At 45.1% G+C, this 14,798-nt stretch overlaps 1 protein-coding gene across 30 annotated transcripts in view; it reads right to left on the bottom strand.

Annotated features, from left to right (window-relative positions):
• Cyrib (CYFIP related Rac1 interactor B) overlaps window positions 1-14,798 on the bottom strand; it is a 140,223-nt gene that overhangs the window by 79,876 nt on the left and 45,549 nt on the right. For 8 of the 30 annotated variants that reach the window (XM_087184156.1, XM_087184194.1, XM_087184240.1 and 5 more), the window contains exon 1: window positions 3,582-3,719. The exons of 11 other annotated variants lie outside the window; for them this stretch is intronic. The gene's annotated coding sequence lies outside the window, so the exon portion shown is untranslated. Of the gene's footprint in view, window positions 1-2,877; window positions 3,002-3,581; window positions 3,811-14,798 lie in introns of those variants that run through there. 11 more of the 30 variants (XM_087184161.1, XM_087184249.1, XM_021252064.2 and 8 more) reach the window with 7 other exon arrangements.

Genomic DNA, 14,798 nt, shown 5'->3' with positions numbered 1-14,798 from the left:
CAAGACCTAAATCTCAGATTTCACTTAAACTATTACATTCAATTCCGTACAATTCTCACTAAAAACAAAGAAATGGCATAAACAATCCTCAAATAATAGTATCTACAAATGTATTATTTTTTTCTTAGCAAATGTTTTCTACAAATGTTCAGCCTAGCCAGGCATGGTGGTGCATGCCTACAACCCCAGCGCTTGGGAGGCTGAAGCAGGAGGATTGCTGTGAGTTCTAGGCCAGCCTGGACCTCATAGCGAGTTCAAGGTCAGCCTGAATTATGTAGTGAAACCTGCCTCAAGAACAAAAAAAGTGTTTGGCCTAAACTAGTATTCAGTATAACCTGGATTACCTGAGAACATGCAGTTTATGACTGGAAGTATTCTAGACATAAGTCCTTAAGTCTAGGACTTAATACATACCATACATAATACACAAAGTAGAATCCACAAGTAGAAATTACTACATGGCAGAAAACAACTATACGTGGTCCAAAACTTCATTGTCACATACAATACATACTATTATACCTCTATCTTTTCAAAATAAATACCTACAAAATTGTATGTTTGTATTAAATGTTCTACTTAAACAAAATCACCCAACAGTGTTATCTTTGAAAACAATCATTCTCACTATGGTCCCATTATTCAGATGTGAGAGGGCAGCACTATACAAGAAACAGATATACTTAATAAAAGTCTAAGAATGACTTCCCTGTTGAAAGTTTTACAAATTCACCCATTTGTCTTCCATTTAATCACATGAATGAGAAAGGGGTGAAGCCATAGCTGGACAGCAGAAAACTATAATCTTTAATATCCTCAAAGAGGAGTACAAAACAAGGAAGCATCCATCCTGTGTGGGGGCTGAAAAAAGTTCTGAGATTTCTGTTTTAAGTTACCTTGTATATACGACATCTAAAATATATGACAAACCTCAAATGAGTACCTTGAAATTGAATTTCTGTAAAGATTATGAGCCATTTAGGCCCAGGTTCAAATGCCAATCTTCCACATTCCACTTAGGAATGTACTTATACCTATTAGCTATCTCACAACACTGCCTGGCTAAGCAGGCACTAAGCAAGTTCTGGTTACTATTTACGTTCTCATCAACACCACCACTGAAATAGTAAGTTACTGATGTGTTACCAGATTACGCCTTCTATCTCTGCTATATGAAAAAAATTATTTGAACTATTAACCCAATTTAATGAAATGATGGGAATATGGGATGAGCTCACAGACCCAAGAATTTTTATGCTGACTTAAAAACTTTAAACGCACAAGAAATTCCCTGAATTGACTGTTGTTCATAAATGCTGACCAGATACATATATCAAATATCTACTCTAAGTAAACAAATCCATTCTACAAACTAAAGTATAACATAAAATCCCATGCCTATTGTAACTTCTCCCCTAAAGATCTCCAAATAACCAAATACTATAATCTTCAAAATACGCAAGATACTTGAGAAAACTGCAGCTCAGGGCAATGAACGTCTTTCTCTAAAATTTGTCACATAATTACAAAATGCTGTTACACAGTTCAAGACTCTTTGACTTTGCACTCATTGATTAACTAGTTCAAAACACAAGGAGTATCCAACAAACACCAGGCAAAAACTGTTGTAAACCCTGGTGTAGTAACAGAAAATGAGAAGCCAATAAAAATAGGAGGCATGCCAAAATAGGAGGTATGTCAGGCATGACATAACTATTTTCAAATATTATAGTCTCGTTTTCCTTAAACAGTGAAAGAAAACATAAGCTCTTACAGTTGAATGGATCAATACTTGAGTTAAATAACCTTATAAGCGACAATCCAGTATTTTCCCCAAGGAGACTAAGCATAAAATGAAATAAGTACCTCTCTACTTCTCCATGTTATTATTTACTAAGTAAAAATAAATGCCCATTTCAAATGAGTCATACAATCTAAAGAGTGTACCATTTAACATGTAGTATTTTTTAGTCCATTTACTTTTTGAAAGTCTAGAGAAACAAATTTCAAGTTCCATTAAGCTAAATATTACCTGCAATCCATCAAAAATAAACTGCCCTCACTTAGCTTTACTCAGCATATAAAATTGTATTTTTGCTGGGGCAACTAGAATCAACTCACTAATCATCTTTTAATCAACCATCAACCTCTACCCATTTATATATGAACTACTGTTTATACTGTACATCCAATAACATTTTACAAGAGTTTCCTCAAAGGCACCGACATCACTATTAAATTTTTAAAAATTTTAAAATATCTAACAAAACTATTCTGCAAAAAAAAAAAGGTTGTAATCTTGACTATGAGTTAAGAGATCTTAACTGCTGAAGTTGTTATCCAAAATCTAAATAGAGACAAACAGCCAATACCTAGTTCACCAGAAAAAAAAAAAAAAAGGACCCATCAGAATCAAAACGCTATTAATACTGATAAACGGGCATCATCATACTGACATCCAGGTAGGTGTGCCTTAGAACTAAGAATCTCCCTTGCAGTTCCTTATTAAGGTCTATCAAGTGATAGGGAGGCAAAAAAGTGCTGTCATTTCGTTTAGTGACTGCCGTTCTAGTCAACTGCAACACTTTGCAAACTGGCTATCAAATAAGCTCCAATTATCAAGTCATTATCGATAAAGCTTCCGTGTATATTATTAAACACAAAGAATTAAAAGGAGCAGGGTGCTTTTCTTGAGGTGTATTAGTCTAAAATGATCGGCAATAAAAAGGCACCAAACACCTAAACTGACTGAAATTCCTTCAGCTACATAAAAGTTCTCCGGAATGTCAGTCTGCCAAACTGAAAGAACACAAAACTAAGAGACATTTCTCACATGGCATTTAAAGAATTATAAGGTATTAAACTCACTAAACTTACAGGAGGGGGGAAAAAATCAATCAAATTTCAAAATTCTTTGCCCCAGCCAGAATGTCACTTCGTGGTACTCCAAGAATTCGGGCATTTCATCAGTATTCCACACACGAGGGCCACTCGATGAATGCTGACAGAGGAGACAAGAAAAGTCTCACCAACCAACAGTGTTAACAGGTAACGCTGCGAATCAGTCATGGAGTCAGCACAAAGAATCACCATCTCTGCCCAATTTTATATCAGGAAAAATCTGTTAGCTCCTGGGGGAGGGGAGCGCTCAGTACGGACAGCCTAGGAGAGCCGGGGGGGGGGGAGAAAAGAAAAAACAGCGACTGCCACTTCCACGCGCCTGACTGGGGGCGCGGACTCGGGTGACGGCAGCACGCGGGCCCCGACCGCACCCGGACGCAGCATCTGAGCTCCCGGGCCGGCGACGGGAGTCACGCGGCCGCAGGTGGGGAGCCGAGGACCCCAAATTCCCCGCCGGCGCCCGAGGCCACGCGGGCGAAGGCGGCGGGGTGCAGGCCGGGACCACGAGTCACGCGCGGCGGCGGACGCGGCGCGAGCTCGCGCGGGCGGGCGGAAAAAAGGCGGCCGAATGAATGGGCGCCGGACGGCCGGGACGCGGCCCGCACCCAGCCCGCCGCCGCCGAACCGGGGTCGCGCGCGGAGAGCGAGGGCGGGAGGGGACGGAAGAGCCGCGCGCTCACCCTGCTCAGCCTCCGAGCTCTCAGCCCCGCTCCTCCGCCCTCCTCGAGCCGCGGCGGCGGCTCCTCAGCGGCGCTAGGGGGAGCCCCGGGCCCGGAGCGGAGCGGCGGCGGCCGGACCTGGAGCCCTCCGCACCTGCCCCTGTGGCGGAGCCGCAACGAGCCGGGCGGCAGCGGCGGTGGAGGCGGCGGCAGCGGCGGCTCCAAGCGGGGAGGGCAAGTGACCCGGATGTACAGGGTGCCGGCGAGGAGGGGGAGGGGGGATGCCAGGAAGTGAGGGCGCGAGGACCTGTCCGGCCGTGCGCATGCGCCGCGCTCCCTCCCTCCCCCCCCGCAAGGTAAACCCTCAGCCCTCTTTCCCCGCCCCTCCTCCTCGCCCCTCCGGAAAGGGGCGGGGCGAGGCGGGAGACAGGTGGTCGCGCGGACGCGGTGCCGCACGGGGAGAGCAAAGGGGCGCGGCCGACCCCTCCGCGCCCCCGCCCTCCTTAAAGGGACAGCACCTTCGCGCCGCCAGCTTCCCGCGGGGTTGGGGTTGTCTCTTTGTACACGGGGAGATTGAGGGACACAAGTGGCGGGGACCTGCCTCGCCTTCAGGTGGGCCCGGAAAGGCGAGAACTGGAACTCTGGATTTGCAGGCAAGGCTCAGAGCTGAACTCTGTAGAGCTGCCACATTCCAGCACCCACGCCTGCGGCAGGCTCGGCGCTCGACCAGGTCTTCCCAGACCCTCTGGCCAGGTGCTGGGCCTCGCTCCAGCTTTCTCCCGCGGCGGCACAGGCGCTCGGCGGGCTCCCGGCAGGGATGCACCGTTAGCGCTGCGCTGCAATCGCGGAGAGACGCCCTTGGGCGGTGTTAACTGATCCGCCTCGGAGCAGAAACCTGACCCCTTGGGAGACCTAGGCGTGCCTCGTGCCGCACTTCGGATCCGTCAGACCCCGTTCTGGGGTCGACTCTGCACAAATAACGACTGGGCTAGCTGAGGGGCGCAACCACTTAATGCCTTCCTGATCCTCCTGTCACTCCTGGAACATAAATGCTCCCTTCCCCTCTTTACTTATAAAAACAAAACATGTCCGCTAACTAGCTAGTTCCAGTCCTATTATAAAACTTACAGATTTTCCAATTAACAAAGTGTAAAAGATTAACTTTTATATCTCCCTGGTATATTTTCAGTTTGCTGAGCAGATGACTAGGACGGAGATAAAAGAGTCAACATTTTGGGGCCAACGGCACAACTGAAAATCCCAGAAAAGTGTGGACTTTCCAGGAAAAGGCATTTTTGAACACCAGTCTGCACATGATTTCGGATTTATGGACAAAGGGATCTTATTTATAAAGCCATACCCATGAACTCCCACCTTAGTCACAGAGATACCATCCCACAAATAATTGCCTTACTAGAAGAGTAAAGTACTCCTTGCCCAAATATTGAAGGACAGCTTTTACCTTATTCTGCCTGTTTTTCTCTTGAGTTACAGGCACTAAATAGTATGTTGTATGGTATATATTACATAGAAACATGTTAAGAGAGTCATGGAAGGACCTAGGCTTTCTCAAGGTACAAGGCCAAGGCCTCAGACCTTAGCCCTAATTATATTTCAGGAGGATTTGTAGATTCCACACTAGGTCTATTATAATTTTCATCAATTTTGATTAAACTGAGGAGTTGGTTTTACAAATGTTCATGCTCATAGAACTCAAAATCCGAGAAGCTGGCCCATTTGTCTGACACACTGACACCCACTGGTCCATCATACCCACTGTCCTCACTGTGAGCCAGAGGAAAAGTTCATACACTTGCCCAGTCCTGAAATACGAGCTCTGACCAACCTCTAACCCACCCTCCCACCAAAACCAGGATTTCTCCCACAGTATCCTCAACACCTGAACATCCACTTCAGCTTTAAAATCTCCAAGGAGCTCATTACTGCAGCTGTCAGCCTCCTCTACCTGTGAGGAACCTCTTCTTTTACAGAGGACAAATCAGGTACCCAGTAATTTTCATCCATTGGGCCTAGCTTTGTCACTGGGGGAACAAGACAGATATGACACCCGCTTGAGGCGCTCTTGGTCCAGCAAAGAAAAGTCCTTTGATGAGTGGTAACGGTAAAATGGGATGAGTCCTGAGCAGACAGTAGAATACGTTCCCGGGGACGCCTTTCTCCTGGTAAGTCCGAACCTGTTCCAGGCCGGTATGAGAATTCGTAAGTAAGCTCTACTCTATTACCCCAAGTGGGGAAGCTGGCTCCTAAAAGACCTTACAGGAAGTCCTGAATTTCTTCCTCTACAGTCCTTTCTTCATCATTCCGCATAAGTGCAACCACATTTCAATGGAGGTCAAAATTCTAAAGTTTCGTGTTGCAAAAATAAGCAGAAGGACACCAAAAAAGATGTTTACACAAGAGCACTGGCTTCTCAGGGATGATGCAGTCACTGTGACTGGCCAGCACCTCTGGGTCCTTAAGATGTGCCAGGTGCTACATTAAGCCTTGACTTGCATTTCTTCCTTTGTTCTTCACAGCTGTCCCATAAGGTACCATTCTCACGTCCTCTTTAGAAATGAGTGCAAGGCTCAGTGTGTGACAGATCCAGGATGTGAACCCGATCCGTGAACTCCACAGCCTGTTTCTCCATTTATACTGTTTCCTCTGTCTACTTTCTTCACTTTCAAAAGAGCCTGTTGCTTTCCATAAATGCTATTTTCTTTGAATTTCTTATTTCTTATAAATATATTTTTAAACTTTATGGAGAATAAACTTTGGTTCAATCACTGATTCCTTCCATCACCGCACCCTTTCTGCACCTCCATGATGTCCTAGGCAGCAGGCCAAGGGTCTAGGGTGGAAGTCAGTAAGATGTGTGGGGCTCGGAGTTTACTAAGAGGAAGGGCTGTAACCTTGCAATTACAAAACATCCTGATTTGTTGTAATTTACCAAAGGAGATGGAACCAACTCTGCCTGGTACAGGTATGAAGGATGAGGCCTTTGCACTTGGCCTTGAGAAGGAGGAAAGACAAGAGAGGAAAAGGGACAAGAGGAAAAGGTACAAGGGCAGACAGAAAAATTGATGACACACTAGGAATAAGACAAGTGATTAAACTGTAAAGAACATCATCTGCCGTCCAAAGGCATTTGAACTGGACTCTGAAAGTGATAACAAGTAAAGAGAAACTTCCGATCAAGGGACAATCAAAATCAGATACGTTACCTCTCAAACTGACTTGGACCACAGTATCCCACATAGACTTCAGTGGAAGAAAGAAAGGAGGCCAGCAGACCAGCTAAAGGCTGCAGAGGGGTCTGGATGACTGTAATCATAGCCTGGGGCTGTGGGTGAACCTTGCCTGGCTAGCACTAGGCCCTGGGTTTAATCCCCAGCACAGCCAAAAAAAATCAGTCAGAGAGAGAAAGAAATGGTAGTGTAGCCTAGGAAACTGGTAGTAAGAATGAAGAATAAGCATGAGAATTAAGACGCTTACTAATACAGAATCTACTAGAGTTTGTGACTGGTTAAATCTGAGGTAAGAGAAAACAGGAACTATAGGAAATGCCCTGAGGTTCCTAGCTTAGCAGATAACTGGATGGTGATACCTTCCCATCCCAACACCATCATAGAGTTTTCATCCCTTTTCTCTGACTTTCATCCATGTAAGTGCACATTACTTTAACCGGCCTCTTTGGATTTGTGCAACTATTTCCCAACACCTTTTTGTATTTCTACAACACAGTTGCATTTAGCATTCTAACAGCTGCAGAATATTTCATCATGTTGAAACAGCTGTGTTTCTTCGGTTGCTAAAGGTCCACCCTGTCAGGCCTGGCCTGCCCTAGACTCACTTGGTCCTAGGCATTTTGCAAGGGATAAGCCGGGCCAGGAAAGAACCTCTGGGCAAAGTGTGTTGGAAAAGTGTGGCCTGGGGGCCAGCAAAGCTGCGACTCCCTGACTCCCCGACTCCCCGGGGAGAAGCTAGGCAACTGTCTTGCCCCATTGCCCCTTTCAGTATGTAGTGTATGCATACCTAAAGAAGAGTTTCTGTTGCCTCTGCATCCAGTCTCACATTTTGATCTAGCATTCAGGTTTTATCAATTGCTTCTCCCTTCCTTTTCCCCAGATGAACAAGTAGGGATCATTCTGAATATCACCACCACAGCAGAGCTTCCAGGCTAAAGGCTAAGACTCCAATGGTGCCTTATGATGAGGATCCAGTGAATATTTAATGAACACAGAAGGTGGGCTGGGCAGGCCTGAGAATCCCCTGGATTCTCAGCTCAAGCTCATTCCACATTGAAAGACAAGACATCTTGGCTGCTATTCAAGAAGAGCCAGAGCCAGGCATGGAGGTGCTCACCTGTCATCCCAGCACTTGGGAGGCTGGCGAAGGAGGATCTCTGCAAGTTCGAGGCTAGCCTGGGCTACATAGTGAGTTCAAGGCAGCCTGTGCTAATAGCGAGGCTGTTTCAAAACAACAACAAAGAGCCAAAGAATGAAGGCAACAAATCAGACGCTACACCCCCGTTATTTAGCAAACATTAACCAATCTAGGAGTGCTACAGTTGTCCTTAGGGCCACACACACCCTCAGCTGACCGGTCTATCTGTGAGCCGAATTCCTATGTCCAAATGGAACATTTTTTCACAAGGGGCAAGCTTTAAGTCTCACTCCCCAGCCTTTCAAGTGACCCACAAGCAGGAAAGGGAACCTAGTGGCCCCCATGGCCTGTTCCTTTTTAGAACCTCAAACTTTCTGGTCTCTTCCTGTGGCTGTTTCTCCGATTTCAGTTCAAAGAGGACCATCCCTTCCCATTCCTAAAGATACCCACTCCCGACCTCTTTATCCATACCCTAGCATGTCATTGGTTTTCTTCTTTTCTTTCCCAAACTGTAATATGTTTTAATTTAAAGGCAGAGATGGGCTGTCATGATCTCTACCTCTCTGCTGAGGTGCCCTGCCCCTAGGAGACCCTCATGAATCTGCTAAATGATAGAAAGGAGGGCCTGCAGTGAATGAGGCGCTCCGACCCCTGTATTTTTTCCCTGATAGGAGTAATACATATTGATTGCAGTGAAAATTTGAAAACACATATGAGCAAAAAGAAGAAAATATAAATACGCATGATCCAATCACCCACCATGTGGATACCCTTCCAAATGTTCTTTTACTATCTATATAAAGAGAACATATACTTTCATAAAAACGGCTCCCGTATCTGAACAGTAATCTGCTATGTTCCACCTCACAGTGCGTCTTAGTCACCTTTCCTTAATACAGGATTTTAGCTACATCACTGTTAAAGGCCATATAATACTCTGCTGAGGATTCACACCATGAAGTATTTAAAGACGCAAGTTACAGTTAAGCTAAAGGGCAGGTTTCTTCAGTGTCAACAAAGGTAAAATATTTTATTACAGGGTTTCCCTCCTGACAAGCTTCCCACTTTTGCCCTCTGTATTTGTACTGCTCTGTATTTCCCCAGAACTGTACCCTCCACTGTTATTAAAGTCCCCATCAACCAGAGAAGCAAAACTGTTTCCAGCAGGAAAAGCTGAAGTGTGACGAATCAAGGACGATGCCTCAGAGTTCAAGGAGGGAATCTGCTGCTGATGCAGGTGACAGGAATGATAAGCATGTTTTCTTGCCAAGCTTTTAACTGGAAAAAAAGGAAAAGACTTACTGTGCGCACCTTCACTACTCCCTTCCAAGCCCTATCCCAAGGTGAGATTTTTCCCAGTAGGGATGGGCTGCCCAGGGGCTGCTTATGCTGCAAGCACTCTGCAGGCTAAAGCTCGGGGCTCCATTACGGACTCACTGACTGCAGAAAAATGCAAGCGGGCAGGCTCAGGATGCACTGCCCTTTTCCACAAACAGGTCTCTCAGCCCAGCGGGCGGTCCGGCAGCACAAAAGACTGCCCACTTGGCCTTTTCAGCTCTGACAATCACATCCCTTCTACCTCAAAGACACAGGAAGGAGAGAGGGGTCACCTGAAGGAGACAGATGCCACATACTCAGGGATGGCCCCAGAGCAACGGAGAGGACTGGGGGGCCCTCGTTTCTGAGCTTCACCTTATTGCGACCCCATAACCCAGAGCTAATCTCTGCTCTCTCAGGCCCGTGCCCGGCACTCCAGCAGAGTCAGATGAAAGCTTTAACTATATAGGAATCCCTAATCTCAGCCTCATCAATTTATCAATGCCGCTTTTAAAAGATATTTATTATGTATTTTATAGAAATATTATAGGAAAAAAAAGACAAAAAAGATTTGGTTTGAAATATGACAGAAGTAACTGTTACCACCAACACTCCTGATGAATTGCTTAGGTTCTGCTGGAGTGTTACAAAATCATTTCTACCCATTTATAATGGGAGCCTTACAGCCACATTCTGAAAGAGACCTTCTGACTCTCCATTATCAGATGAGGGACAAAGAGCTCAAGTATCTTGCGAGGGGCCACAAAGCTACTAGGAGACAGAAACAGGAGTCTACGCCCAGCCTTGGCAGCTGTTGGTCTTGCATGAGGGCTTCACCATCCTTGCTGTCTCTCTCCTTTCCTTTCATTCAACATCAGCTAAATCCCCAGTGTCCAAACATCATGTAAAATGCTGCACCACTCATGCCCACAGCACAATAATCACCAGACAATAATCACTGTGTTACTGTGAGGACAGGTTAAACAGGAACCTATGAAACTGCCAATATTCAAAGTGCAATGCCACACAGTTAAACTTAACGTGAAAAAACCTGGCAAAACTTAAATGTCTGGTAAACTCTTAAATAAATGTGTTGATGATCATGAGGGGTTCTGACATGTGGCATTTTAATATTCAAACTTGGAATGCTGTAGATCACAGAGGCTGATCACAGAGATCATCACGGGGCGCAGTTGGGCCTGTGTGTGAAGCCTTGGATTTTCTCATCTGGAGAGAGAAGAAAGTGATGGGGTTCTCACTGTCAGAAGGAAATTATTCCACAGAAATCACTTAGCACACTACCTGGGCAAATGTAAGCGCTCAATAAATATTAGCGTTCTCTATTTGTATTATCAATAAACTTGCTACTTTCGTTAAGATGGTACTTGAACAAAGCTTCTCGGTGCAGCAGCATTTAGAACAAAAGCCAGAGGCAAATTAAATTTCCCACAGTAGGGAAACAGCATAGTAGGGTTCTGAAAGAACTATCGTTAGAATTAATTTAAAAAACACACAGAGAGAAACCAGTGGTATGGCGGGTGGCACATACCTGTAATTTCTGCACTCTGGGAGGCAGAGGCAGGAGGGTCACAAGTTCAAGCCCAGCCTGGGCAACTTAGCAAGACCTTGTCTCAAAAAATAAGAAGAACTAGGGATATAGCTCAGTGGTGGCGTGTCCATGGGTTCAATCCCCAGTACTGGGGGTTTTAAAAGAAACACCGTAACTAAACTATAAAAGTCCTTGTTTTCTACTCAAAGGTGTAAGATCTTGTCGTTTCTTTCCTCACCTCAGAAATAAAGGCTTTGTGCTCAGCGACTCACAGGCAGTCTCCAGATTTAAAATTACAGAGTCCTGAGGTTCTACATAAACTGGCATCCACTGGCCTCAAGGATAATACGCAACTAATGAGTTCAGGAAAATAGAAACGTGAGAAAATGTTTATATGTAACTTTTATAGATACAATTATATATAAGTAATACATGTGTGAATTTTATACATAAATTTGTATAAATATAAAATTTATATAGATTTTCAGAAATTAATATTCCCATTTGGGCCTACTCTTTTTCCTGTAAATTATCATCTCCCTACATAGTTTGTATCATTTATCGTCTCTCTCTCTCTATGAACTACACAGGACAGCAGAGATTTATATCTGGTTTGTTCTCTGATATGTTCCTAGCCCTTGAAACAATGCCTGGCACATAGTAGGGGCTCAGTTAAAATCTACTGATGGAGAAAGAGGTGAATATTGTGTTAAAGACAAGAGTACAAAACTGTCTATATACCAGAACACTGTTCATACACACTCCCATGGAAAAGGAGCAAGTGCAGAGATTAAATAATATTTTTTATTTTCTGGTAATGATTTGAACAGTTCTATTATTCAAATGGATGTCAATTGAAAAGGGAAGATTTTAGATGGGAGAAAAGTAAAAGACAAAAAGAGCAGACATGACCCAGGGAGATGGAGAGAACCCAACGGAGAACACAGGGGACAGCAGGAGGGCAAGAGAAGACTCATAGCTGGGATGAGCTATTAACAGAATCTCAGGGCCAGAAAGAAAACTAGGTAATGTGATCCCAATAAAGCAAGCCAATTTACCTTGAACTTTTAGTTACAAGCTAATAGCCATTAAACTATTCTCAGGTGGATAGAATTTCCCCTATTCATGGCCTCCATCCACAGAAACTTTGATGAATTTGAACACAAAGGGGCACTTGGAGCTGTTACACGCTACACTTCCGCTGGGTCCTGAGCCTTCTTTTGATCTGCTGCAGATGCAAGAAAGATGAGTCCTACATACTAAGGCCACCCGATGGGTCACAGATATTTTCCTTCGCCCACTGGTTAACCATTCCGTCCTGTGTCCCATGCTCAGCCATGACGCAAGGAAACAGCCTTCTCTTCCGGGAAACGAAGGCATCGTACCTTCCTCCAGTACAAAGCAACACAGATGCCGAATAAATGCTGATGATACATCCTATAAAACAGAAGCAAGAACAGTCCCCTCCACCTTTGAGGGGTCAAGGGAGCGGTCAAGGGAATCACCCCCAAAAAAAATCACCCAGGGAGAGACATCCCAAGTGCTGTTGTAGACTGAATGTCAATCCATTCCTCAGTCTCTGCCTCACACTCAGGAGCACACATTGCTCTCAGGGCCTCGGCCCCCAGCTGCCTCCCTGGGCTCTTGGTCCTGTCAGCCACTGGCCAACCCCTGAGCAAACCGGGTTGGGCCCTGCTGCGAGTGCTCTCAGCACCCTGGGTGTCTTATTTACATGACACATTACCAGCACCTTTGTGGCTCTTTGTGTGGTACCCTAACACTGTGAGTTCTGCGAGGCCACAGTGCCTGACACAAAGCATGTACACAATACATTTGCAGCCAGCAGCCCAGTGGCATCGCCCATCCATCTGGTTAGCCCAGTCTAGAATTTTAACCCCACTCACAGTCCCAGCGTGGCCACCATCCTGGAACCAGGGAATTGGGTAAGCAGCACAGGGAAGTGGAAGTTGAACACTCCTTAAAAGTGACTCAGTCACTAGCTATGTGGCCTAGGAATTGAAACACAGAGCTTTAGACAGAGCAACTGTGAGCTGTAAGTGTGAAAGAGCTTAGGTTCTCACCATCACTGTTTAAAAATACAGAAGGAAAAGTATTGCATAAGGTTAAAAAAAAAACCTGAGAACCAATATGGTCCAAGTTAAGAAGTTTAACTGGTTTGTCAGAACACGGGTTTAATGAGCATGCATCCCCTCCCCAGGTGTCACACACAGGAAGGTAAAATGAGAATGTCACCTCCCCAAGCCCTGGTCTTGTCTCTGCCCCAGTGGACTCGGATAAAATGTATTTATTTGACATTTTGATGTCATCGGCAACTTTCAATTACAAGTGCCTACATCAGAATCTCTGAATGAATTACCAAATTTCAGCAGTGGAAAGAACCCTCAAATTCACCATTTTACACTGACAAAACCGGAAGGCCCAGGCAGTTAAGGAATTTGTCCAGGAGCAGGGGGTAGGGGTGGGGGGTGTTTCCAGGAGCACAATCAATGCCCTGGGGCCTGGACTCTGGGCCCAGAGTGAAGGTTACGGGTTCACATCTACACTGTCAGAGAAATGCTGAGTACACTGTCGGAGAAATGCTGAGTTCACTCTCAGTGGTCAGGCCGGAAGCAAAAGACAGATAATAGGAAACAAGCAGATAGATCTTTTGCACTTGGGAAGGGGGCCAAGGGATGAAGTGGGAAGGGAAGGGAGGAAAAGCAGAAGTAAAAAGAGTGGAGATGTGTTATGCACATGTACCAGTTCCCCGCAATGAATGTAATCAACATGTTCTGCAAACATGGACTGATGACCATTTGTTAGATTTTAAAAAGAAACACACCAAGGACAGTCTGGGTCACTGGAACATCAACAGAGTCCTGTAGAATATCTCTCTGATAAGCAATGTGCAACAATACCACCATTTGGTATGGTGTCTGGCGCGACTTTTTAAGACACAAGGGGGTGGATTGAATTATCACCCTTCATTATTCACAAATCTCTTCCCTCATTGGAAAAATGTTAGGAGATGTGTGTGCTACATGACAGCAAGTGGAAACGCAGGCCTGGTGGGTTTCCCACTCTCCCACAGCAGCAGGGAATGGTCCCTCTCCTGGTGGGAACGCTAAGAGTCTGGGCAGACCACTTACTGCTGCGTGACTTTGCCCAGCTGTTCCCCTCCTCGACGAACACTTTCCCCAACATCCCCTTTCTTGCCTCCCAAACTCCTACCACACATCAAGACTCGGGTCAGAAACCTCTATGGACACTGGATAAACATTTCAACATCACTTGGTTCCTCTTACAGTAACCTACAGCCATATTTTGCCTCACAATCCCTCTAGGAGGTGTCAAACATACTAGCAATGCCACAAGGTTTGCAGAGCACTGTGTGCTCCATTGAGAAAAGTGCTACACAAACACAAGGTAATGTTTTATTAATTTATTTAACCTGAAAGACATACATAGTGGTTCTGGTGGATGAATCAAACAACCCAAGATTAATAGCCTGGTTTATTGCAGTCTTTGCTCTTTCCAAGACACAAGTCAAAATAAAATTTCCCTCAATTTATAACTTTACAAAATATGCTTTTCAACATTGATTCCTGAATCCTCTGTGGTTATTAAAAGGTTGGTTGTATCTATCAGGAAGGGATAGATTATGATGTGGTAACAAAGAAGCCCTAAATCTCAGCCTAAGGATGACCATAGAGGTCCCTCAGGGCTCAATGCAATAAGCCCAGCAGCCTCATCTTCCTGGTCTTTACCTGACAATCCAGGTCAGCCAACTCTGTGCTGACATCAGTTTGAAAGGTATGGTCCCTCTTTCCCTTCTCCATCCACCTGCAGAACTGTTCTTGTAAGGACTAGAGGTGATAACGTTTGTAAACACTCAAGATACTGCTTGGCAGAGAAGCAGCAGCCAGTAAATGACAATGATGATGCTCCTGTCCTAATTCTCATATGTAAGTGGTTCCTGAACTTGT

The sequence above is a fragment of the Heterocephalus glaber genome, unplaced genomic scaffold, assembly GCF_053883595.1.
Source record: "Heterocephalus glaber isolate CG9 unplaced genomic scaffold, H.glaber_assembly_v1.0 deba00000281, whole genome shotgun sequence".
Classification (NCBI taxonomy): Eukaryota; Metazoa; Chordata; class Mammalia; order Rodentia; family Bathyergidae; genus Heterocephalus; species Heterocephalus glaber.
This window is presented reverse-complemented; position numbering and strand designations above follow the sequence as displayed.